Raw genomic sequence first — 9,022 nt, forward strand, 5'->3', positions numbered from 1 at the left:
GTCTCCTGAGGCATAACATGAGGACAGCAGTAGCACTGAGTGCCGCTGTGAGGCGTGAAGGCCTAAGTTGGAACGTCTGGCACTTTGGGAGGACATGCGCGTTAGCAATTCTTAGGTCTGTCTGCCAGCATAGGTCCTGGCCGTTCAGCCGTTTGAGTTTTGTTGCGGTATGGAGTGAATCAGCTTTCTCCTTCAGTATGTTAAAATTCTCACAAGGAAGGGGCAGTAAATACATGTTGAGTACCAAAGGGCATGGTAACAGGTTTTGTTTGATTTCTGAAGGGACCTCTAGCAAAACATGGTCTGCTATTGTTTGAAAATATCTCAACTTGGGAAATGAAATACACCCTTGCTGGCTGGGTCGGAACCATTAGCCATGACCTTTCTGATTTCTTCACCCCGTTCTCCATCCCGGTTTCAGTTCATATTTCTCCAGTGCCTTCCTGATGACCTGCATTGAGCTAGCCACAGAGACACTGAGAACAGTTCTGTGCCTGCCCTGTTTCCTGATGGGGCCTGGTTACGATAAGGGTGGGACCTTGGTATTTACAGGGCCCCTTGAGCAGGGGTGAGGTGGGGACAGACTCACCTGCTGGCTCCATGCGGTCTGATGACTGGATCCAGGGCCCACGTGCTCTGGCTCTCCCTGGCTGACGTGTGTGCCCTGAGTGCGCACACACACACACACCCAGCAGGACGGGTGTGTCTAGAAAAGAGCCAAACAGGTGGGCCTGGACAATTCACAACCAGCCGAGCCAGTTCCCTCCCGTGGCCATGTGGGATGCCAGCCGCACCAGCAGGCCCAGGTCTGACTGCCAGGCCCAATTTAGGGTTGTTTTCCTCTGATGTCCATTGCATGGGTGGGGCCCTTGTACACCTACAGCCTCCTCTGGGCCAAATTATCCAGCACAATCTCTGCTATTAATTTTTTCCAGTAAATTAAAGGCCAGAGGGGGAAAGAAAAGGAAAAGAAGAATCAAGGATCCAATGTTAAGAAATCTGTGCCAGAACCTTCCACTCCAGCGCTGAACATGGTGAGGGTTTGAGCCTCCTGCCAAGAAAAGCAGAAAGCTGACAGCTCCACTGCAGGCCCAAAGGGAAAGGTAAGCCCTTCACAAGCCGGTTCGTGCAAGGCCTCCATGAGCCACGCAGAGTCTGGTTCAGAAAATAACCAAACAGGCATGGGGAGCTGCCGCCCACGCCCCTGGGCGCTCATCAGCAGAGAGGAGTCCAGCTGGCACTGTGGTCCCACACGCAGGCTTGAGAGTCTCATTGTTTCGTATCTCCCGGAGGCATCAACGGCTAGGAGGTGGCAGGGACAGATCTGGGGCTAAAGGACAGTGGCCAAAGGCTTTGCGCCAAAAGGCCACAGCAAGGCCAGCCAGCTGAGAGGAGGAATGTCACGTCCACAGCAGATACCTCCCGCAGTGGAGACTTCGGGTACAGGAACTCTGGTTCGAATGACTTGACTATTTCCCAACCAGGAAGTGCGTCCAGGGCCCCATCCTTCTCAGAGAGCTGCCGTGAGCCTTTCGGCAGGCCTTCTTTCCACCTGGTCGCTCCCATGAGCCCAGGTCTGGTCCTCGTGTTTGCTGCCGCACCCCGAGCACAATGCCTGGCCTGTCACAAGTACCCCATGCACACACACGGGTGTGTGGGCCAGTGGACTCCGGCTCTCTGGTGAGTGTGCGTCTCTGAGCACTGTTGGGTCAGTCCTGGGGTTGCCTCTGCATAAGTTCAGTCCATGGGTATTTGAGCAGCCTGTATTCTCAGCCCAGCACTGTGTCGATCACTGGGGAGGTTCAGGGCAGCTGATGAAGCCTGGGCCCTGCCTCCAAGCTTAGAGTAGGTGGAGAGCAGATCCATGCACATGGCTACAGATGCCAGAGGAGCTCAGGGGCTGGGGACCTCGGTCCAGAGAGGGTTGGCATGTGGGAGGGGCGGGGGACAGGGCCAGGTCATCACTTCTCAAGCTCTTGCTGTGCTCTCCTTCTACCACAGTGCCAGCCTCAGGCCCCCGGTGCAGCCAGCAGAGGGGCAGGGTGGAGGCTATGGGGGGAAGGAAGTGGTTGTGAGCCTCTGCCCTGCACGGGCTCCTGGCCTGTAGCCCACGCCATCACAGGTATGGCAGATGGCAACATGAAGTCCCCCATCCAAGGTAACCAGCACGCAGTACCTTTTATTTTGAAAAGAATTTAGTTGTGACCAAAGTTTGAGAAAGGAGTCTACTGAACCCTAAGGTACCCATTTTCCAATGTTGACAATTACCAACATGCAATACTTCTTGAAAGAAAAAGAATAGAAAAATGCATTATTATTAAAAGAAAGAATGGGTATGAAAGAGGGACACAGGAGCCAATTAAAAGAGCTCCTAATGGCCAAATCTGGAACAATTTGAGCAGTAAAATAAACAACACAGTATTAAAACATTGATATATAACCCAAAGTATAAAATAATTAATCATGATATAGATGATTGAATGAAGAAATAAAGAGAGCATAGATAAACTTCCCAAACAAAAGAATTGCAAATAATGTATGTAGCTACTCCGCTCTCAAGGATGTGGGGTATAACTCCCCACCCCTCAGTTGGGCTGTGCACATGGGCTTTCTTCTAAAGGGAACAGTGTGGGAAGGGGGAGAAAGAGGAGCCTTATTGGGGGACAAACCTCAGCCAGGTGGCCAAGGTTAACAACGTCAGTGAGAAGCCATGTTGATAGCACGTACCATTGATAGGATGGGAAAGGCACTTGACCTTTGTGGTCTTTCTCCCCAAAACCCAGTCTAATCATGAGAAAAAACAGACACAAATCCCAGTGGGTGGGCAGCCTATAAAACACTTGACGAGTCCTCTTCAAAACTGTCAAGGTCACCCAAAGCAAGGTGAGTCTGAAAATATCACAGCCAAGAGCAAGCTAAATGTCATGAGGTAATGAGGTATCTCGAATGGGACCCTGGGACAGAAAAAGGGCATAGGTAAAAATGAAGGAATTCCAAATAAAGCAACCCCCTGAACTGTAGCCTGCCAGACTCCTCTGTCCATGCCATTTTCCAGGCAAGAAACTGGAGTGGATTGCCATTTCCTTCTCCAGGAGAAGTAAAGTATGGGCTTTAGTTAATAGATCAGTATTTGCCCTGAGTTATGATGAATGTACTATATTAACATGAGATACTAACAAGAGGGGAGACTGGCTAAGGGGCAGAAGGGAACTCTGTGAAAGTTTATTATTGAAAATGTATTATTGTTGTTCTTTCTCACAGCTGTGTTTCTGCAGAGGGCAGAGAAAGTGTCCCATTAACCTGGTCTGGTGCTGAGCCCTCCGCCTGCCTGCCTGGTTTTGTTGTTGGACGTGCCCAAGAAGTAGGAACGAGGAACAGTAGCCACTGGGCCCTGTGCTCTGAACCTCCTGCATCAGCTGGTAAAACACAGAGCCAAGGTTACCTCGAGGAAGTGAAAGAGGATGTCCAGGAACCAGTTAGGCCTGCCGGGCTGGAGTGGAGAAGGCTGGCTGTGGTCAGCTCCCGGGAAGACTGACTCACCGTGCCTTGCCTGTGAGTCACGCAGCATCACACAGTGCGCCGGGTGGCCCGCACGTGGTGCAGAGCGCGCTGCTTTATGCCAGGGACTGACAGTTGAGGGGTGGGGATGGCAGGGGGGCTAGTCAGAAGGGTGAGATGAGCCCGCCCCCACTCTTCATTATCACCACCCGCATCCTGGTGAAAGACGGGAGTAGGCATTCAAGGCCTCGGTCATCCACCCTAGGGGAAACTCATGCACGTTTAGTCTGCTCCCCACCTCTGAGACCACCCATTTCAGAGACTGGGAGTGGTGGGAGTACATGGCCTTTGGAGGCAGCAGACCTGGGTTCAGGTCCAGACTCCACTACTTGATGGCTGGTAAGCCCTGGGTGAGTCATTCCAGCTCTCTGACCTGTTTCTCCAACTGTAAAATACAGATAACACACCTGCCCCACCCACCTCGAGACTGAATCAAGCATCAGATGACAAGGGGCAGTGACCAGGAGGCTGTCTCCCTCGGGTTCTTGTTTGGATGGAGGTGGCAAGGACAATCAGCGTTCTTCTTTTTTTATTTGGTCGTCCTGGGTCTTAGTTGCAGCACAGGGGATCCTTAGTTGTAGCATGTGGGATCTAGTTCCCTGACCAGGAATCAAAGCTGGGCCCCACGCATTGGGAGCACAGAATCTTAGCCACTGGACCACCAGGGAATCCCTGACAATCAGCATTCTTCAGGCAGCAGGTGAGGACTTTGTAACTTGGGGGCTAATCTGGGATAGAGTTTTGTGTGTGTCAGGATGCTTTTGGTTGCAAGCAATAGTAAATAATCAATCCAACTCAAATTGGCTTACCTAACTGAAAGTCCAGAGGTAGATCCAGGCTGCAGGAGCGGTGTGACAGAGCCGTGGCTGTGTTTCTCAGTCAGTCTCTCAAGGAGTCTGTGTGGACTGGCCTCTAAGACAGCCTTCCTTCCAGGTAGGAAAATGGTTGTTGGAGTCCCAGGCCACACATTCCACCATCCCTAACAGGAGAGAGCTGCTTTCCCCAGTCATCAGATGTCCAGGGCTTCCCTCTCTTTGGTCTATTTTAGGCCACACCCTTGGCTCTAAATCAATCACTGAGGCTAGGACAAACCATGCTGATTGGCTTAGGCCTGGGTTATTATTAAACCTGAACAAGTTGCTGATGCAGAAGGATAAATTAAAATGATTGGCTTGGGCCAATCGGGACCTGGCCTGGACGGGGTTGGGGGGAACACTCACATAAGCCTTTTGGCTGCCACGGTTGGGGAGGGAAGGAATGGATGCCACAGTGTCCACGACAGGCTTCTAGAATCCACCGTTATGGAGAACATAGTGATTAGATCGCTAGCATCCATCTCTCCTTTTTAAGAATCCACCTGCAATGCCGGAAACCCAGGTTCGATTCCTGGGTCGGGAAGATCCACTGGAGAAAAGCTACCCACTCCAGTATTCTTGGGCTTCCCTGGTGGCTCAGACGGTAAACAATCCACCTGCAATGCGGGAGACCTGGGTTTGATCCCTGGGTTGGGAAGATCCCCTGGAGAAGGGAATGGCTACCCACTCCAGTACTCTGGCCTGGAGAATTCCATGGACAGAGGAACCTGGCAGGTTATAGTCCATGGGGTCACAAAAAGTCAGACACAACTGAGCTAGTTTCACACACGCTACTAATTTGTACTGAGGCTTCGTTCTTTCCCCATTCTTGGTCTTTGTGCTTCTGATGGAGCCCCATTTCCTGCTCATGGGAGAAGCATGTGATCAATCAGTTTACTGTGTAATCTACTGGCCATGGGATTGAGTCTCAGAAAAGCACTTGGCTTGATCAAAGCCAGTGAAATGCAATGATACTCACTGGGAAGGAAGTGCCTGCTGCTCTTGTCTGCTGAACTTGACCCTAAGGGTATGTAAAGTCTGGAGGTATTGCTGCTGCCATTTTAGAGTCACGTGGAGACAGCCTGAGGCCAGAGCCAATATAGAAAGATAGAGAGAAACCCACTGAAGCCACTCACAAAGCTACACTAATTCCTGAATGTTTCAGTTTATGAGTCAACACATTTCCTCTTTGCTTTAAGCCAGTTTGGGTCCAGTTTTCTGTCAGTTGCAACAGTTCTTTACATCATACAATTCTCCTTCCTGTTCAAGGGCAGTGAATGACCTGAGCAATGCACATAGGTGGTTAAAATGTTTGGGCTGAACGTTAGCAAGTACATTTTGTCATTTAACACTAATATCATGTACATGGAAAGCATCCCAGCCATGAGAGATGTGGAAGAATGTTGAATGGATGGGATTTAGTCTAGATTTAGCAGAGAAGGCAATGGCAACCCACTCCAGTACTCTTGCCTAGAAAATCCCATGGACGGAGGAGCCTGGTGGGCTGCAGTCCATGGGGTCACGAAGAGTCAGACATTTACTGAGTGACTTTCACTTTCATGCATTAGAGAAGGAAATGGCAACCGACTCCAGTGTTCTTGCCTGGAGAATCCCAGGGACGGAGGAGCCTGGTGGGCTGCCGTCTATGGGGTCGCACAGAGTCAGACATGACTGAAGCAACTTAGCAGCAGCAGGGGTAGGCAAATACAGCCCATGAGCCAAATCTGACCCACTACATTTTCATAAAGTTTTATTGGCACATAGCCATACTTTGCAGCTGTCTTGTACTACAGTGGTAGAGCAGAGTTGAGTAGTTGCTTGCAAAGCCTAAAATATTTTATCAATAGCATTTGGCCACCTGATGTGAAGAGCTGACTCATGTGAAAAGACCCTGATGTTGGGAAAGATTGAAGGCAGGAGAAGGGGACGACAGAGAATTAGATGGTTAGGTGTCATCACCGACTCAATGGACTCAGTGGAGTTTGGGTAGACTCCAGGAGTTGGTGATGGACAGGGAAGCCTGGCGTGCTGTGGCTGATGGGGTCGCAAAGAGTCCAACACGACTGAGCGAGTGAACTGAACTGAACTTTGGCCCTTTAGAGAAATTTTGCTGCCCCCTGGTGTAAATGGTAGAAGAATAAAATATTAGCAAAATACTTCCCCCAAATGAATACCCACATCCTCAGATGGAAGCAACACTGAATAGCCCTGAATCATAGACCCACTAATCCCATTCATATGGAGCCCTATTCAGGAACAGAGACGCAGTAGAGAATGGGCTTGTGGACACAGCGGGAGGAGGAGAGTCGGGCGAACGGAAACACTCAGTGACATATACACACTACCCTGCTGTGTAAACTAGACAGGTAGCGGGGCGCTGAGGGAGCTCAGCTCAGTGCCCGTGATGGCTTAGAGGGGTGGGGGGGCAGTGGGCGGGAGGCTCAGGAGGGAGGGGATATGCGTGTACACCTAGCTGATTCCTGTTGTACAGCAGAAACTTAACAGTGTAAAGCAATTATATTTCAATAACAAAAAAAGCAAAGGGGAAAGGTCTCCAGAACAGAAGGGAAAAAACATGTGATTCAAGTCCTACCGTCAGCATTAGGAAAGCAGTTTCCCAAATTTATCCCCGAATGATATGTCCTGAGTCTTTGTTAAGATGTCAGCACTTTTATCGATACATCTGACTTTTGAAGCCAACGGATTCCATGTCTACCAACAATAAGCACGCTTAGGGAACTCAAGAAGCTCCATTTTTAATTCCCGGCTATCAGGCTCCTGCCAGAAGTGCGGCGTAGTTAATACTGATGAAAACAGCCAGGGCCATGTACGCCACCACCCTGCCAGGGGGTTTATAAACTCCATTTCTCTGCTAAATCACCAGGAGTCAACATATCAAGATCCAAGGCTAGACGTCCATGGAAGGCCATCACAGAAATATTATTTAATAGTTTTCCCAAGAAGGGGCTTCATCGAGGACAGTCCTGCATTGTTACAGCACAGTGGCCATAATCTAACTTGCAACTTCTCAGAAATTATACCAGAGGGCAGTTTAAGAACACTGTTGACTCATATTGTCATCTCAGTCAAGTTTGTGCTGGCTTATCCACAAGGACCCCTTTCTGCTCATAGTAGAGTCTGGCAGGCTTCCCAACTTACATAGCATTCAAGGTGGGTCTGGGATAAGTTCCAGGGGGATGTTGGGGCCCATCTGGAGATAGAGCTCTGTAGTCAATTTCTTTATTATCAATAGAGGAAATATTTTGGGCAACCTACCTTGAATGCTGTGGAAGTGCCTCTAATTTAAGGATCCATGATAAATCTGAGGAGCCACTTGGAATGCTCTTTTAAGTCAGGAAACCCTCCAGACCCAAATGGGAGCAGAGAGAGGTCTCATAGATACACCAGCATAGACTCTCCTGAGCTAAGAATACCAGTGAACGATCCTCTCTTTTCTACCTTGCCAAATTTCCCTACACTTTGGGGCCTGGCTCAAATCCTCCCTCCTTGGTATAAAGCCAGTGTAGACTGAAGCAATCCCTTCTCTTAACCACACCAATTACTACTGCAATTAATCTCTTAATACCTTGAGGCTACTGGTGTTAGAGGGTTGGCCTTTCATTGTAGTGACGGGAGGGTGCATTTCAGCATGTTGCTTTGCAGCCTGAACATTTGTTAGCCTGGCAGAAACAGCATGGGGACAAGAATTACAAGCCAGCATGTGGACCTGGTCGATCTCTATCTCTGTAGGCGCCTTCTTCTTTCCCATCAAGGAGGGACAGGCCACAGAGCACCCGCCTGCTTGGCTTCTCCTTGGGAGAGGGTCTCTGACCAGGTGAGGAACACCAGGTGACCACATGATGCCGACCTGCCCAACTCGCCAGGATGTCACCCACTGCCAAGTTCCTGCATGAGGACTCAGGAGCAAGGTCCCTGCTCATAGCCAGGCGAAGGAGACGGACACACAGACTGACACCTGTGTGTGGAATGCTGGACAAACAAGGGCTCCAGGGAGGTTGGGTTCTCCCCATCTTGGTTAGGTCCTCCCTGTCCTCGACTGGAGAAGGTGTGGGCAGGAGGAAGCCAAGTCACTCCTCTTTGTAAATACTGACTCGCCTGGTCTGGAATCACATACAGGAGACAGGTGACCCACAAGCAACTTGGAGAGCTCCTAACGCTGGACGCTCGGGAGTTTTCTTGGTACCAGTCACGAATGAGAGACATCATAGAAAAGGTTATTTTTTTATTATTTCAAGGAGGTAATACATAGCTCAATATGCCAAAGCACTAGGGAATTAGAGGCAGCAGATGGCCAGAGTTTTTGAGATGAGTCTTACACTGCATCTCTGGGTCCCCATCTGCCCACAGCCCACGGCTGCTTACAGGAAGGCCAGACCAGCGACATAGAGCTTGCTGTGACCATCGGAGTGGATAGGTGAGCCAACAGCACCCCTACTAACCGAGAAAGAGTTGTTCTGTGTGGGCAGCAGGGGCCCTGCTGCCCACACAGAACAACTCTTCAGGCTGAACACTCTGGGCAGCGCTCAGCCCTGCCCTGGCAGCATCCAGCTTATCTAGCACTAGGTTTTCTTTCTCTGAGCCTGGAGTAG

Source organism: Bison bison, unplaced genomic scaffold (assembly GCF_000754665.1).
Source record: "Bison bison bison isolate TAMUID 2011002044 unplaced genomic scaffold, Bison_UMD1.0 scf7180017864239, whole genome shotgun sequence".
In the NCBI taxonomy this organism is placed as follows: domain Eukaryota; kingdom Metazoa; phylum Chordata; class Mammalia; order Artiodactyla; family Bovidae; genus Bison; species Bison bison.